Raw genomic sequence first — 18,779 nt, 5'->3', positions numbered from 1 at the left:
TAGACAGACATTAGGCTTAGACTGATGACACAGGCGATTCTGCCACTAGAGACAATTTGGCAGCGGCAAGGTCACACTGCTTGTGTGAAATCTCCACCTCTGTAGTCACATGAAGCGAGATGTCACGGTCACTGGACTGAACACTGATGAATCTTGGTCGCTAGAAATGAGAGCGACATCAAACTGTTTCAGCTATGGAAGAGCGATTTCATAGGGACAAACAAGCAGACTCTTAGGCATTGTTCACATGAGCGTACTACAGCGAACACTCATTCGACAGCCCTTTATTGCATTTGCATAGGTGTCCTGTGCAGGGAATCCAATTCATGTCAAATGGGACACGGCTGTCGAATTGGGAGCAGCAGCTGTGTCCCTTGAGTGGTATGAAGGAGACTGTCAGCACGGAGACGCATGGAACACCTGTGCCTTTCCATGCAGGCAAAATCGGACCTCGCACTCTACGCTGTAGTACACCCAGGTGGACGAGGACTTACAAATTTTCAGCAGCAAGATTGCTAGTGGTAGAGTCTCCTGCGTGCCATCAGCATTACACCTCTATTTATAAAGCAGTGGTAAGGCCTTACCACGACCATAGCCTTGCTTGAAAAGAAAACACTGCACATTTCTAAAACTCAACAATATGTATTACAAACTTGCATTGTGTTCTGTTTTCTGTGGAACTCCAAAACAAGTGGAGTGCCATTCAAATTATTTAAAAAAAATATATAAAAAAAAACATGAAGGAGAAATCCCCTTCCCATGACCTATAAAAGTCATGTAATCGCCCTCTCTTCCAAAGGATGTGTGATGATTTTCTCCTCCACTCCAAGCAGAGTCCTCCCACACTGTCTCCAAACACACAGGTAGAAAAAGAAAAAACAAAACAGATGCTGCACCCCAGTGATGTCACATGGATTGTGGTTTATTGGATCTAACAACCATAAAAACAGTCCCTGCCTGACGGGACTCCTCTATGCATTTCACCCAACTGGGCTTACTTGTATGTAACTCAATAAAATGTCATGTTGGGTGAAATGAGTCAGAGAGGAAGCCCAGTGGGTGAGGACTGTTTTTGTGGTTGTTAGTTCCAATAAACCAACCTGTGTGATATCATTGGAGTGCGGCAGCCTGTTTATTTTATCCACTCTTCTTTCGGACATTAGAGGCTCTACACTGCATCTGGTATTTTAAGAATGGGATATAAAATGCAGCTTGCATTATGGAGTGGTATACAGCGGTATCCAATCTCCTTTTACAATAAACTGACTGTGTTAATTCTCTACTACTGAGGCCTCTCCTATTTACACTATGTATTCAGGTAATGCCAAAGACAAAGCACGTCTCAATCTAAGATACAATGGGGACAATTCATTAAAAGTTATCACATGCCTTCTGTTGGTCACGTGACCATGTATCGCATGCTATACTGAAAGTTTAAATTCACTAGTGGTATTTGCCGCAAACAGAAAAAAAGGCTCGATAAATACAGCATTAAAAGGCACTAAAGTCAATTCATAAAAGGAAATAAATAAATACATGCAGTAACTAAGTAGTGGTCCAGGCTTGAGATAAGTATGGGAATTGTCAGACCCAGTTCAGGGGGTCAGGGATGGGTTCAAAAACAAAGGCGGGAAAGTGGAATTAAAGAAATGCAGAAGAGGAAGAGGGGAAGATAAAGAGAGGTAATTTTAAATGAAAGATGCTTTAAGGAGTGCACATTGCTGGATAATTACATGGATGCGGATACCCTCCATAACTTCCGGTTATCCCAGGCACTAATTATGGAGCTTTGTGCCCAACTCATAGGTTACCTTGAGCCCTCAACCAAGCCATACCAGCCATGACTAAATAGTTGGCTGGATTACATTTTTTCGGGAAAGCGTCCTATCAGATGGTAGCGAGATAGTAGGAATTTCGCAGGCATCATTTCCCCATTTCATCACCTATATATTGCACGGTTTCTGTGTAATAGCACCCAAATATTTTAACTTTCTGGAATCTCGTCAAGAGTGGGATCAAATATAAATGTTTTTTATCAGATTGACGGAATCCCAGATGTGCTTGGTGCAATTGACTGTACACACACTGCTTTTTTGCACCATCTTTTAAAGGTGCATATCTACCGCAACAGGAAAAGTTACCACTTCTTAATATCTAAGTGGTATGTGACAGGATGTGACAGTTATGCAATATGTTTGCGATAATTTACCGCACCGCATATACTGCTTCATGCAGTAATTACCACATAATTCGGAAATATAATGCATGTGAGATATTAAGGAGTGTTTCTTAGTGAATTACAGAGGGTTTTTTTTAAAAATGATGCGAGTTATCTTACCGTATACTCGGATGCGGTAAAATCTCACACGATGAATTGTCCCCAATAAAGCACACAAGTATCGCCACACACTGTATTCATATATATATCCTAGATTGTAAGCTCCAAGGAGCAAGGCCCTCCTATCCCTCTTGTATTGAACTGTATCATTGCTGTATTGTCTCCCATTATATTGTAAAGTGCTGAGCAAACTGTTGGCGCTATATAAATCCTGTATAATAATAATAATAACTAGAAAAGCTACAATTTCTGGGGAAATTGTGGGAAGTGTTCTTGCCTCCACCAGTAGTCTACAACTGGAGTTGGCGGAGTAACTGGGTGGAGTGGCTTGAGTAACTGTTGTGTGGTTGGAGTGGCTGGAGTAACTGTGAAAAGGTTGGACTGGACAGAGTATTGGCGTCTTCAAATGGTCATAGTTTTAAAAACTATAAATCCTACAGCGAAGAGCTTTATATTGTGAGAATCATAAGATCCAGACCTACATTTTGATGCATAGTATGTGTCTGAAATATTAATGAAGGCACAGTCACAGTTTAGAAATTGCCCTTCAAATTTGAGGTGGCTAGAGTGCAGTTTCAATGAATGTCAATGGGAGGCATATTGTGAAAGCTATCTGGACTATGGCTTAGCCGTGGACATTTTTAGTGGCAGCAGGGATAGCTGAACGTTTTGATATAATTTGTGTAGGTGGGCTTGAAAATGAGGGAGTGATGGCAGTTTAGAAATCATGTCCTGATTTTTCAGCTCGCACTCTAGCTTTTGTCAGCTCCCACTCTAGTTTTGAACATTCCGCCATTCATTCCTATGGGACCAATTTCACCACAAAAACGCTGATATTTTGTGAACCATTCGACGAAACGTTCCACAAAGTAATAGCACACCAATCGGGAACAATCCGCACGTTTCGGTATATTACTGTCTATGTAGTGTAAAAACTGTGGGAGGAATTAGGGTGGAAAATTTGGCTATAATAATAAGAATATATATGTGAGATAACAGTAAGTGGTGTTGCCATGCAAGAACACTTAATAATATATAGGCTTCAACTCAAATTTTCGCCCATTGGTCACGTCCCTCTGACACATTATCCTCTACGATTACACCATTGTGGATGAAACATATCAGAGGGGCATGACCAATGGGCGGGGATTTGAGCTGAAACCTGTCTTTCGTTTACTTCACACCGGAGTTGGGTACAGTGTGCGGCAATATATGCATACCATATAATCCCAAATGACAGGCTTAAAGCAAATCCAAAATGCAATTTAAGTATCTAACTTGTGGCTGTCCATACATAGCAGGCACCTCCATGGAGCTGCACATTGGTACAGTTTTACAACACCCCAAGTTCCCCTGATTTGTGAGGTTCTTTGGTAAGTATATATCAACCCAGCTTCTCAGTTCAGAGTCTGGCTCTGCTCCTTTCCACATCCCAGATTCCATTACTGACCTAACAGCAGGGCTGGGTTAACCATGAGGCACAGGTGATATGTGTCTACATGTGGCAGAGACAAAGATGAGGTTTTTTTCCATCACCAGTGGCAATAATCTCATAAAGCTTCAATAAACATTACCACCCTATTCTAAGAAAATTAGGACAAGTAAAACAAGGAAATGTCCTCTGTAAAAGAGAGGATGGTAGCAGACAGGTGGTAATTAAGGCACCAAATGCTGTTTGTCTACAAGATCTAGTGACAAAAAGCCAGCCTTACCTGAGGTCCACTGTTATAGGAGACCTCACTGGTCAACAGTAAGGCTTAGTAGGGTGCCACAGCCTGAGGGCTGGGTCAACATGTACATAGCAGGGCACCCAGGGTGTTGAGTTGTAAGATGGACCTGAGATGTGGGCAAACGAAGACACATGCTATATGTTGACAGTGTTAAGTACTTTAATTGCATTTCAGGTTTGCTTTAAATCATTCACACATTGAACTCCTCAATATCCCTTTAAATGTCACAAGAACAAAAATCTTCAATATCAGGGAAATTGGTTTGTCAATGTAGCACCCTCCTTTAGTTAGGCTGGTAGGTTTAATTTAGTTTTTGGCTTTACTGTAACCAATGGTGTAGCAATTAATTGTTTAGTCTGTTCAGGGTTTCCTGGGTGTTTGATTTTTCTCACGTGCTTCTGGAAGAAGAGATCAGTATATAGTGCAGGGAGCTTCAAATAGCCAGCATGAATATTTACCACTCTTCATCCAATCCCAGAAGGGGTGTCCAAAAGGTGGCTGAGGAGGTGATAAATGTTTGAGAGACCTTGCCAGAGTGTTCCTTCCTCTCCAGGTAGGATTTCAGTTCCTAGGGCTGCTGCTATCGAGACAGAAGAATGTAGTCTGGGCGGAGGGCATGGAGGAGATTGCTAATGGATTTTATGCTGGAGGGCACTGTCCTGAAGTCCTGTTGTGGAGAAGGATCTTTTATCTGCTGCACTAATGGTCGTTCTGTGGATGCTGGGTGGCAGATGGATCCTAGGAAACCTGTGAGTAAGACCTGATCTGGGACTGTAATGTGCATGCCCATTCCTGAAAGGATTTTTCACTAGAAAGCTGTTGTCACACCGAGTGCAGATTCTGTTTTGGAGTATTATTATTCAGCAATAAAGACTAAAAAGACACCTGCAAAAGAACAAAATTTCTCCAGCACTCAAAAGGACAGTCACCAGACTGGGATATAATGCATGGTCTGTATTTCCTACGGACAATGCTTTAGTGTTGCAGCCCTCTTTAGACAACCATATATTGTAAAAGAACACACAGGGGGCGCAAATGCCTTCTAAAAGCCATCCACTAGACTAAGCCAAATTGTCAATTTGCATTGGAACTGTGCTTGTGGATGGCAGCCTCTGTACTATCATGAGAGATCTGGGCATATTCTCAGCTGCACCTCTAGGCTCTACATCAGCATTTTGCATTAAGCAAACAAACAGCTGCCTCTGTAACTTGGTTAAAGAAGTAGTCACATGGTGAGTCCTTGGGCCCTTTGTATGCCATGACTCCGCCAAATTGTTGCTTACAAAGCTCTATATTTAAGCTTGCCATACATGGGTCATTTTTTTTTTGTTCAACCAGCTGGTTGAACTGGATGGAAGATTTCTCCTGAACTAGGAGACTGAAACAAAAGGAACACATTACACTTATTTTGTATTTTTTTTTGTTGGTAGGTAAACTTAGGCTTTAATGTGAACCTGTTTCTTTTACCTGTGTGGGCAAAGCACAGGTCCACTGTAGGGACAGGAAGCCACAGTATTATTAAGAGCTAGAACTGGATATTTTTAACATGGTCTTCACACTGTCTGAGTAAAGTAGTAAAGATGAGAGTGCCACCATACTTGTATGAGTTCGTTAGACTTTTCTTCTATATCACATAAGACACCATCTCCTTTTTGTCATGCACAATAAAAATAGACTGGATGCATATTAGTACTCTGGTGCTTTCACCTTTTCTACATTTCTCTGTCTACTCTGGGGACACTTGAGGACACCCAAGTGACACAGAGCTGTCTTGAGTTGGATCTCAACCCTTACTGCTCTTCAGGTTTATGGTCCAGTGCTCTTCTAACACATTCACACTGTCTGAGGACCTTTTATTAGCAAGTACTTTTCACTGATTTCTGTATTTTTATATGCTTTTTTCTTGTTCTTAGTTTTTACCATAATCTATTTGTTTTATGTTTATAAGAGGACCTCCTATAATTACTTATCAAACCTTTTTATTAATAAAATCCTGTTAATGCCTCATTTACAGGGGCACACAGTACCCACTTAAACTTGCATATAGCATATGGATGTATTCCCTAATCGCAAAAAGTCTGCATTCAGGAAATATGTCCTTGTGCTATTTGCGAGTACCTGCATATACCCGCATACAACCATTAAAGTGTTACTAAACCCAGGACCCTGCATTCACTCTATATGATCTTCCACAGTACTCAGAACATGAAAATGCAATTATTTTAGTAAATATAAACTGCTAAATATCTTTTCTCATCAGCAGTATATAGCAGTCTTGTAACTTCTGGCAGTGTCTGGACGAGCACTTATTAAAGCTTGTAGGAGTTTTCCTTCTCTGACTGTCCTATGAGGCTTCATGACCCCTGACCCTCTGTCTGGACAGTGCTGATTGGCTCTGTACTGATCACATGCAACATCCCCCCCCCCCCAAAAAAAAAAAAAAAAAAAAAACTTTCTAGCAATATACATCAAACTGAGCATATGCAGAGTGCCTCCTATGGCTCTATAGTATCAGCAGATGGATTGGGGACAGTGGAAAATGGGGATCAAAGAAGACAGGATCAAACATCTTTTTTACACCATGCAGAGGTTCCACAGTGAGTATAAGAAACATGCTTTACTCCATATACAGACTGATTTTACTGTTGTGGGTTTTGTAACACTAAAATCTGTGGGCAGCTGCACATAGCACCTGGGCTTTCTGGGCACAGACAAAAGCCAGAATTGTATGCGCTACGCCCCTAGTGTGATCGTATGCATGAGGCATTATATTGTTAAAATAGCTGCTTCTCTTCACTATTAGAGCACTGTTTGTGTTTTATTACTGCGTTACAATGTAATCTCATAAAACATAAATCTCATTCTATAAAAAAACTACTATTAAAAAGGTCTACAAAACATCTAAACAGTCAAGTACATGTTGGAGGCTTAACAGAACTGACAGCTGCATGTAACCACTTCATCGCTGTAGCTGTCAGTTATGGATAGCTCAAGACACAAGATGCTTTGCAGTGACATTCAGTGAATAAACAAGGGAGGGAGCAGCCAACACATCAAAGCCTAAGTTTAGGTAAGATGAAAAACAAATCAATAAATCAGCACAATGGACATTACTTCCATTTAATGTGATACTTCTATTTAATGTGAATGTCCCTTGTACTGGTGCCGTCTGTCATAATGGAAAAAATCTGAAGTCCTCTGTCCCCCCTTATCTGCAGCTGCAATTTCTGGTGCTGTGGATATTAATACCAGCGCTGGACCTGTGACAGGGACTTATCAAGAGTGCCAATTTTGTCCATCCTTTCATAGAAGCTTTACTATAGCTTCCATGACTGAAAAGCGCTCTGTGCATGGAGGACAGGCGGATGAATGAAAGGTCCATGTCCTCCAGTTATAGATCACTTTTGCGGATATAGTTGTCACTCTTGGTGAGTGCCTGTCACAGGTCCAGGGCTGATATTAACCCATACAGCACCAGAAGATTACAGCTTTGGGGTGTGGGAGGGGGGCAGAGAACTTCGAGATTCTACTATGACAGCTAGTACCACCATAAGAGACACTTCGCAGACCAGGATTTAGGTGGCCATACATAGGACTATTTGAGCAATGATGGTGAAAAAAACAAAAAATTGATGGTCTGTGAATGTCCCTTGTACTGGTGCCGTCTGTTACAATGGAAAAAAATCTGAAGTCCTCTGTCCCCCCGTAGCTGCAATCTTCTGGTGCTGTGGATATTAATACCATATTAATACCAGTGCTTGACCTGTCACAGGGACTTATCAAGAGTGCCAACTTTGTCCTTTCTGCCACCACTCCTCCATTCATAGAAGCTTTACTATAGCTTCCATGACTGAAAAGCGCTCTGTGTATGGAGGACAGGCGGATGAATGAAAGGTCCATGTCCTCCAGTTATAGATTACTTTTGTGGACATAGTTGTCACTCTTGGTGAGTGCCTGTCACAGGTCCAGGGCTGATACTAACCCATACAGCACCAGAAGATTACAGCTTTGGGGTATGGGAGGGGGGGGCAGAGAACTTAGAAATTTCCACTATGACAGCTAGTACCACCAGAAGAGGCACTTCGCACTCCAGGCTTTAGGTGTCCGTACATAGGACTATTTGAGCAATGATGGTGAAAAATTTTCTAAAGGATAGGTAGGTTCTCCCTAAAGGGATAATAAAGAACAACTGAACCATTGTAGAGACTTATCTCACAATACAGATCACCACACGTTACTATATGACTGTATAATTGCCTTTATTTTACCCATACAATGCTCGAATTCCAGCTTTGGGTGACCGCATGGGCACCATCTGACTCGATGAATTACAACTGAAAAACCAAAGGCTGTGGAAAATTTTCAGCCAAACTGTGACTCATTCTATCAGATGCAGCAACTCTTCTGATATTCTAGCAGCCCCAGGTGTTGCGTCTGATTGAACACAACACAGGTGTTTCGTGCATTCCCATGTAGGCAATCCCATTCATGTCAATTGGGACACAGCAGCTGCATGGACACTGCCACTGCTCCCAATTTCACAGCCACACGGGTGCATGAACGCACACTCTGCATTCGGGGACATACACCCACACGGCTGTCAAATTGGGTCCTTGCAGCTACTGTATCCCAATTGACATGAATGGGACTGCCTGTACAGGAGTGTAGGGTACACCTTTGCACCCCTGGGTGGGCAAACACAGCCCTCACACAGGCGTACAATTAAGTTTGCCCATGTGGACAAGGCTTTGGGCCTCATTCATATGTTTGGCAGCTCATGAAGCCCCTCTGAAAAGCGATCCATAGTGAATACATTGCCTCCTCCTGTTTGCAGGAGGGTGCAAGCAGAAGTGAGTGCATGGATCTGAACGCACAGTGTCTGCATTCGAGTCTTTGCACCTACTTCTATCCAAATGTCAAATTTGGACACGCAACTGTGTCCATGCATCCGCTGTGTCTGCGTCCACTTCTATAGGCTGCCTGCACACAGCTCCAAGGTGGACGCACACACAACAACAAGCGGCTCAGAACAGGTGATGGGTCTCTGCATCCGCCTGACTGACTTTGTATAATAACAATGACCCAGCTCATGAAAACAAACAAATGGCACTTACTGTAGGACTTACTGTACTTCCCAGGTGATCTATGCAGAGCCCAGCAAGGTGTAAAGTTTCGTAGGATCTGCTCTCCAGGTGTGTCTTGGCTTTACTACGCTGAGAAAGGGCCACTTTCCTGGGAAGTCATTCTTCCAGCCAGCTCCCTGGAAGGAAGGAAGGACAGCACTTCCAAGACGATGACTGAACACACAAAATACAAAAAGCAGAAGCTGCCTCTGAAAGCAGAAGGGGAGGAGGGAGGTGAACTTCCTGGTTAGAAATTCTTCTTGTCAGGGTGAGAGGAGTAAGAGGGCAGGACAGAGTTTCAGGTGACATGGATCCTCCCTCCATGCAGTGTGCTGGGCTGTGATCAGTGTTCTGGAGTGTGCAGGTACACAGCTCAGTCAGGTCAGGTGTGTCTGTGCTCAGCTAAGAGGGGGAAAAGTTCACCGTATACTATAGACGCACCAGAAAATCCTTGTGCACAGTGCAGGGACTAACATTCAGAACTGGGCCGGACAGTGCTTTAGTGGTTAGCACTTCTGCCTTGCAGCACTGGTTCCAATCCCAACCAGGACATTATCTGCCTGGAGTTTGCATGTTCTCCCTGTGCTTGTGTGGGTTTCCTCCAGATACTCCAGTTTTCTCCCACACTCCAAAGACATACAGGTAGGTTAGTTAGCTCAAATGAACCCAAGCTGGCTGCTTCACCTATTAAAGTGGTTCCAAAAACTGAAGGTTTTTCACCTGAACCACTTGTCTACAGGGCACTTTCATCCCCTTCATGCCCAGGCCAATTTTCAGCTTTCAGCGCTCTCACACTTTGACAATTATGCGGTCATGCAACACAGTACCCATATTAAATTTTTATCATGTTCACACAAATAGAGCTTTCTTTTGGTGGTATTTAATTGCCACTGGGTTTTTTATTTTCTGCAGTATAAACAAAAAAGGAGCAAAAAAAAAAAAGTTTTTCTTTGTTTCTATTATAAAATTTTTCAGACAGGCAAACTTTCTCTATCACTGATGTGCGTTGATGAGGCTGCACTAGGCAGCACTGATGGGCACTGATCAGGTGGCATGGATAGGCAGCACCGAGGGGCGCTCATAGGCTGCACTGATGAGGTGGCACTGGTGGGCATTGATGACAAGGTGCTGATGATGCTGCACTGATATGCAGCAATGATGGTCACTGATAGGCAGCACTGACTGATGCCACTGATGGGCGGTACTGATGGGTGCAACTGCTGGGCAGCATTGATGGGTGTCACTGGTGGGAGGCATTGCTGGGCACTGATTGGTATTGGTGGGAGGCACTGCTGGGCACTGATTGGTACTGGTGGGAGGCACTGCTGGGCACTGATTGGTACTGGTGGGTGGCACTGCTGGGGCACTGTTGGGAGGCACTGCTGGGCAGCACTGCAGGGCACTGATCATCAGGTCACTGATCATTAGGGCCAATCTGCTCTGTGACAGCTGCATATGATGCCCTCCCAGAACTGGGTAACTGTGCTGTAGCCATAATTTGGCTATAGTGTGGCTACCAAGTGGTTAAAGCATTCTATGCATAATGGTATAAAAAACCTTCTAAGTGCAGCTCCCCCCCACAAACCCTCCTTATACTTACCTGAGCCTTACCTTGATCCAGCGAGGTGCACAACAGCAGCGGCTCTCTTCACTCTCTCCCTCTTCATTGGCTCAGAGAGAGCAGCAGGTGTCATTGGCTGCTGCTGCTGTCAATAACAGGGAGGAGGGACAAGCCACACTCTGTGTGTCAATGGACCTAATGCATGCGGCTTCCTCTCGGAGCATTTGGCAGGGGAGCCAGGAGCTCCGTTGGGGGACCCGAGAAGAGGAGCATTGGGGCTGCTCTGTGCAAAACCATTGTAGTATAACATGTTTGCTACTTAAAAAAAAAGGGTTTACAATCACATTGTAGTACAGCTAAAGACAAAGCTAAAGACACCTCTTTTTATTGCTGTCTGTGTCCCTGTTAGGGAAATTCACCCTCTCTATTTGTATTGTTTACTGTTATCTGTGAAAGTGAAAGAAAATCACAAGACAATGGGAACACTAGTTCTGGTGACCCTGGTGACACAGGACTTCCTGTTTTTTGACTATGTCCCAGGAAGTGAAGGTTATATCTCCACAATGGGACACAAAAGGCAAAAAAACTCCAAAAGAAACTAACGGGTTAAAACCCTTCCTTACTCTTACGCTTCTTTAAAGTGATATTAAAGGAGAAGTACAGCCAAAGCTCTTTGTACTTCTGTGGATCACAGGAGTGCAGTTCATTCTGCACTCCTTCAACCCATTTTCAGCTGTCAGCGGGCTAAAGCCCACTGTCAACTGATGTCACAGAGCCGGCCCAGGCTGGGAAAAGACTGCAACCATATGGTCGGGATTCACCCAGGAGCCCTGACAGGCACCTAGCTCAGCCTCTCAGCAAGCTACTAACAGCCTGAGCCAGCCAGTCCCACTCCAGTCCCCTAGACAGCCCAGCACTCCAGTGAGTTTCGGAGGGGGCACAGCAGGCAGCTGACAGTCACTGTTCTCTGCTCAGAGAGGAGAGGAAAACGGAGCGATCAGCGCTGTCTGATCAATCAGTTCTTGAATCGATTCTGCATCTTCCTAGTATGACTTAAAAAACAAAAAAATACCCCATACTTCTCGTTTAAAGGTTCTTTTTTTTCCTTAAAATATCAAACATGTTATACTTACCTGTTCAGTGGTTTTGCACAGAGTGACCCCGATATTCCTCTTTTGGGGTCCCTTGTCAGCGCTCCGGGCTCCACAGCCCCGAGCAGGGGCGGACTGACAACTCATGGGGCCCCTGGGCAATAGGGGATCATGAGGCCCCTGTGTCCTTGCCCACACTCAAAGCACACTTAAAAAAGGTAACAGGGGCATTTCATGGGGTCCCCTACTGACCCTGGGCCCTCGGGCAGTGCCCGAGTGTTCGAATGGTCAGTCCGCCCCTGACCCCGAGTGCCCCCAGATCAAGCCACTTGTTTTGGGGGTTCTCATGCATGCTTGCTCCCGAGCCCTGCTCTGTGTGTCCATAAGGCAGACAGAATGGGGTTCAGCCCCACCCCCTGCTGCTCATTACTGGCTCTGATTGACATCGAGGAGAGCCAATGGTTCCTGCTGCTGTGTCTGAGCTAATGAGTGTAGTATATTGTGTGTTATATATATATATATATATATATATATATATATATATATATATATAGATAGATAGATAGATAGATATTGAAACACACACTGTTCATTCTTGGACAAGCCAGTGACAAAACCACTTTACGTATCAAAAGAACTCTTTGCTCTGTTCATTTTTTGCAAGGTCACCTTGGTGTTTGGGGAATAGCCTGTTTATCTAATTAGATATTTCAAAGGGTACATTGTTTACATGCTTCAGGATGATAAAGAATGTGATTTTATCATACAAGAAGTATTTATTGATGGTAATTAGACTCAAGGGGGTATTCATGAGAAATGGTGAAAGGTGACTTGTTTATCTGGTAAACACTAAAGTGACCTTAATTGTTATTTACAGTAATGGTAAGTGAAGTCTTTTCATGTTAAGATCAAAAGTGTTTTGTCAATCAGAAACCCTCCAGCTTTGCTTTCTGGTAGTAAACTATATAAGAAGGGGAGTTTTTGGCTGGCAGTAGAGCTTCTTTCTTTCATTAATATGGAAGCACAGGTATAGATCATAACTCTCCTTGTTGCATGCATGGAAGCTACCTAGGTGCATATTATAGATCGGATGTATGTTGGACGGTATAGTATCTCCGTGTTTGATATGAAGTATCTTAAATGGGACTCTGAGGGCTGTTGTTCATTGTAATATTTACAAGAATTCTGCTGGATTTTTGTCATCTGTTGCAAGTATCCTTATCTGGATAAAAGCATCTCTCTCTCTGGAAAAGAACCATTGAACTTGTTGCTGCGGGAAAATACATTTACAAATACACTCATCATCCTCCAATTGATATAAGACAACAATGAGGAGCAAGAAAGCCAAGGCAGCCTTGGCTCCTGTGCACAGCGCTGGACCGAGATCGGGCTGAGACATGTATTTAGGGGGGGTTGCGGGGGAAGCTGCATGCAGAAGGTTTTTACCTTGCTGCATAGAATGTAGTAAGGTCAAAAACCTTCTGCCTTTACAACCACTTTAACCACTTGCCAACCAAAAATAATACATTTACTGCTGACCAGTGGCATGAGCAGGCACATCGACGTACCCAGGCCCGGACTGGCCATAGGGCACACCACCGGGCATTTGCCCAGTGGGCTGGGGCCGCTGGGCTTAAGATGACTGGGCCACACTGTGGGAGATAAGCGGTGACCGCGGTCTGGATGGGGCTAATACAGACTCCGGGCGCCACTCACTTCCTTCTGTGTGGCTATGCCCAAAGCAGGGCTGACAGGAGAAGTTGCAGTGATGGCTCCTGAAGACAAGCAGGAAGTGCTGCTGACACACGGACACCTCCTAGGCCAGCTGCTGCACTGACAGGAGAATGGCGGCTTCTCTTCATCACCTGCAGCCGCCGTCACACTGTGACAGGCACAGTTGGGTCCAGCAAAGAGACATCCCCGTCCAGCAAAGAGACATCCCGTCTTTGCTATAGAGGGATTTCTCTTTGCTGGATTGAGCCATCTCTTTGAATATATAGGGGTCACTGTGATTAGATCTCTACAGGCACTGTGATGTAAGGGAAACTGCACTGTAAAGGGGTACTGTAATCAATACAGTGCCCCTTTACAGTGCAGTCCCCTTTATATCACAGTGCCCCTTTATATTACAGTGCGGAGGACTGACTCCATGAATATTTCATCACCAACTGCCCCACGAATGCCCTTGCCATAAGCAGCATCGGGCCTGTGATAGATTGACATCTCACTGAATTTGGCTACAGAGAGAACATGTCCATTGGGACAGACAGGCAGCTCTTTAGTGACCCCGCCTCTGGAATTTGTCTCTAGGTGTAGAATCGCTCTTCTGAATCAGCCTAACAGACTTGTCTAAGATTGTTTCTGTCACTTCAATGCATTAGTTATTCATCATGGATCTGTGAGCCATTAGGAGACATTAGACATGTTGCTGATCCTCACCTGTTCAATTGATTGGTAACACAAATTGCTAATCAGCCAATCACATGGCAGCAACTCAATGCACTTAGTTATCTAAACATGGTGAAGATGACATGCTGAAGTTCAAACTCAGCATCAGAACAGAGAAGAAAGGGCATTTAAGTGACTTTGAACATGGAATGGTTATTGGTGCCAGATGGGCTGGTTTGAATATTTCAAAAACTGCTGATCTTCTGGGACTTTTACGCACAACCATTTCGAGAGTTTACAGAAAATGGTCTGAAAAAGAGAAGATATCCAGTGAACGGCAGTTGGATGAAAATGACATGTTGATGTCAGAGGAGAACGGGCAGATGGGTTCAAGATGATAGAAGGGCAACAGTAACTCATGTCAGTAGGGACCAAAATCTCTGAGGAATGTTTCCAACACCTTGTTGAATCTATGCCATGAAGATTTAGGGCAGTGCTGAAGGCAAAAGAGAGTCGAACCCGGTACAAGCAAGGTGTACCTAATAAAGTGGCCAGTATGTAGAGTGTGTATATTTTTTTATTTAATTTGTTGCTGACTTTAACTGGACATGCTACACATAGGACATATGTAGCACATTTAGTCTCTCTTCCTGTGTGCCAGGACCCCCCCCTCCCCCAGTAAACAACTATGTTGGCCTTCATTAATGAAAGCTGGCATTACAGAGAAGGTCAGCAGCTTCAACTGTCAAAAAAAGCAGACTGACAGTGTTTATCAAGAACACTTGCTCAGAGGCTACAGAAAGATACAATGTAACATATTGTTACTTTTGTATCATTCTGTTCATTCATCTGCACTACCCCCCCTTTTGAAAAGTAAGATTTTAATCAATATCTCAATGAACACAAGAACAATCTCCAAAATTTTGAAAAAACTGAGTTTTATAGAACATTTGCTTAGCTCATTACATGAACGTAGGGTTAATAATATAACTTAGTTTACAAAATCTTCTGTTCTACTCAAATGCAAAAATGAATACACACCACAACAAAAACTACTACATCTAGTATTTTGTATGACCTTGATGATTTGTAAGGACAGCAAGAAGTCTTCTAGGCATGGAATGAACAAGTTGGAGACATATTGCATATCTATCTTTTTCCATGCTTCAAGAACGACCTGTTTTAGATTCTGGATGCTGGATGGAGAGTGATGCTCAACTTGTCTCTTCAAAATTCCCCATTTGACAGGTACGCAGAACAGATTCTATGTCAAGCTCTGTGCACCTGCCCCTGCATACCTGTGAAACTTGGCTGTGTGGGTGAGTTCGTACACCCAATGCCTGTCCATTTACTTATCTGGTTCCCGCCCGGCCTATGGCCGAATGGCGGCTGGCAAAAACCCTCGTCCCTCCGGGTGGACGTCTTATGGTGTCCTTTCAGGCATGCACAGTTTGCATGCCAGCAGAGCTGCACAGCGGCGCGATCTGTCACCGGCCGTGTACCTTAGACATGGCCGATGACAGATCTGTGTACCAACCCCGTTGCCAGTACCATGTGACCTGCTGTGACCAATCACAGCAGGTCACATGACAGTTGTATACAATGGATGGCTTCCTATCATGCCATCCATTGTATACAAGTGTGTCTAGCTGTGAATGGTCACAGCGATCACATGCACAAGCTGGGCCAATCACAGCCCAGATGTGTCATGTGATTAGCTGTGGCCAAATCACAGTTAAGAAAAAAAAAAATCCTGAATGAATCGATGTCATTCAGGTAAATGCTTGCTTATAACAAAGTAATTCTTTGCTATAAGCAAATTGTGTAAAAAAAAAAAATATATATATATAGATCACTTCCCCAAAGTAGTACAATGTTACCATGGTAACATTATACTACATTGGTCATAGTGAAATATGAAAAATACATTTTAAAAGAGAGAAAAATAAAAAATAAAAAAAAATTATCAATTTTTTTTTTTTCATACTGTCACCAGTCAGTGTCCCTGATCACCGCCATGCCAGTTATATGATGATGCTGTACTGTACTGGTGACAGTATGTAAAAAAAAAAAATTGTGAAAATCCTTTTTTTTTATTTCTTCATTTCCGATAAATTATGACAAAAAATTACAACTTCAAAAAACTCACCATGCCTGTTATGAAGTACATCGGACTGTCTACTTTGCAAAAAGGGGTCATTTGGGGGATATCTGTACTGTTCTGACATTCTTAGACCTCAAGAAATTAGATTGGCTGTCAGTACTTCAGGATTGATGAATATTCAGATCTATACCATAGTTTGTGAACTCTATAACTTTCCTACAAACTAAAAAATACATCCTAATTTGGGTTATTTTCACCAAAGACATGTATTAGAATACATTTTGGCCTAAATTTATGAAGAACAATTATTTATTTGCAAACTTTTATAACAGAAACAAAGAAAAACTTGTTTTTTTTTTTCAAAATTTTCGGTCTTTTTTTGTTAATTTAGCAAAAAATAAAAACCCCAGCGATGATTAAATACCATCAAAAGAAAGCTCTAGTTGTGTGAAGAAAATGTTAAATTTTAGTTTGGGTACAATGTTGTATGACCGTGCAATTGTCATTCAAAGTGTGAGAGCGCTGAAACCTGAAAATTGGCATTTGTAGGAAGGGGGTAAAAGTGCCCGGTATGGAGGCAGTTAAACTGGGGGCCTGCCTTCAGCTCAGTGCTAGAACACAAAAGTGAACAAACGGCTCCTAATACTCTATGGCCCATGTGAGTTGGGAGGTTTTCTCTAGTTTATAGAAAATAGCTGAAAATCTGATAAGATTGTCTGATATTCCAGTTCAGTACACAAGAATTTACAAGGACCCTGCATTTCTGACAAAAGATATTCTTCTGTAATTGCAGACAATATATACGTAGCCTGGAAAAAAAGTAAAACTAAAGCAGCCACCACATCTAAGAACTGGTAAGTGGCAATATATTTCATTTTTGTGCATCGGATTAAATACACTATAACTGTGCATGCACAATTTTTAAAGGCAAACAGAAACTAATGGGTGGTTGGCATTCCTGATCTATTGTCTAAAAAGGAGAACTAAACTATAAATAACTGCTAACTTTTTGTAGCTGTTCTGTATAAGATGTAACCTGTTTATACAATATAGAGCCAGCTCAGATACATAGCTTTGCCTTTTAGTCTTCTGTCAGGTAATACACATTAATTGTTGTTTTTTATACATATATATATATAAACGTTTGTCTACTTATCTGATCCCATCAGCTTTTCTTATAAACGTCAGGGTATTCAAGTTGCCTGCCTGGGCCTGGTCATTGGGACCACAGAATAAATAATACATCACATATCCATGTTGTACTGTACACTTTAAAGCAGAACGTCACACTGTCAATCAACATGAACTATTTTTAATTCTGATGCTGCTACTATTAGTAAATAGATAGGAAAGTAAATCCTATTTACTTGTTTTAAACTTTTTTTGTTTTTTTACATATCTTCAGTTACTTCCTAGTTTCCAGGCCTAGGGAAATTATGTCATACATCCCAGGAGTCTTCAGGAGGGGTTTCTCAGCTAAACACACCCTCCTGCCTGCATGCCTGAGCTAAAGGCAGGTGATTTCAGGGAAGTAAATGCTAAATGAATCATCTGAATGCAAAATGAATCATGTACTCAAGATGGTTGTGGCCAGAAATGCAAGGAGGTGTTTTTCAAAGTGATTTATCAAATAAAACATGGAGACATGGGTGGATGGATGGAGAAATTTGCTTTGAATATTAAAAAGGAATTAACCCCTTCACGCCCACATAACCCAAATATGTGGCCTCACAGAACTGGGATTTTTTCCAGGGGGCTGCATATTTGCATACCTGTCTTTGTGCTGGGAGCATTGCCGCACAGCGCGCTTCCAGCACAAAGACCAGGGTGTCATGAAGACCCGTTCTAACTATCAGGACCCAGGACTTCTGATTCCGAGTCACATGATCACTGTGATAGCCTCTGATTGGCTATCACAGTGTTTAGTCACTGTGAAGCCCGCCTCCCTTGTTTTTTTTTTTCTCTCTGAATGGAGGAGAGAGAGATACATTGTATCTCTCTCTCTCCTTGCAGAGAGAGAAAAAAACAACTGTTTATAAAAAAATAAAAATAAATTATATATTAAAAAATAAAAAAAAATACCTAGATCAAGGTTTAATCTAGTTCAGTGCCAGGGTTATTGTTTGGGTCAAAATCAGGTTCAAAGATCAGGGCAAAAGGTCAGGATTTTTTTTTAAATTGGTATCAGTGTCAGTTAGTGTCAGTGTCAGTGTGTTATAGGTAAAAAAACAAAACAAAATGCGCACTATTGTTTCTGGGCTGTAGTACAGATACAAACAACAAATAACATATACATATATGGTATCGCTGCGATCGTCAAGAGCTGGAAAATGTATTTTGGGTTTTTCTTTGGTGGTAGGTTATGGTAGTAACAAGAAACACACAGCTAAATTTAACAAAAAAAATTTTTTTTTACTATTTTAGGCCAGTTTTCCTTTGATAAT

General features: G+C 42.5%; 1 protein-coding gene across 2 annotated transcripts in view; it reads right to left on the bottom strand.

Annotated features, from left to right (window-relative positions):
* The window catches only part of IRF5 (interferon regulatory factor 5), a 68,175-nt gene extending 58,759 nt beyond the window's left edge, over positions 1-9,416 (bottom strand). The window contains exon 1 of one of the 2 annotated variants that reach the window (XM_089676952.1): positions 9,183-9,416. The gene's annotated coding sequence lies outside the window, so the exon portion shown is untranslated. The remainder of the gene's footprint in view (positions 1-9,182) is intronic. The other variant, XM_089676953.1, reaches the window with a different exon arrangement.
* Positions 9,417-18,779: the final 9,363 nt, after the last annotated feature.

Source organism: Staurois parvus, unplaced genomic scaffold, assembly GCF_062004578.1.
Source record: "Staurois parvus isolate SC_StPar_1 unplaced genomic scaffold, SC_StPar_1.0 ptg000175l, whole genome shotgun sequence".
Taxonomy (NCBI): Eukaryota; Metazoa; Chordata; class Amphibia; order Anura; family Ranidae; genus Staurois; species Staurois parvus.
The sequence above is the reverse complement of the archived record's forward strand: the minus strand, read 5'-3'. Positions and strand labels throughout refer to the sequence as shown.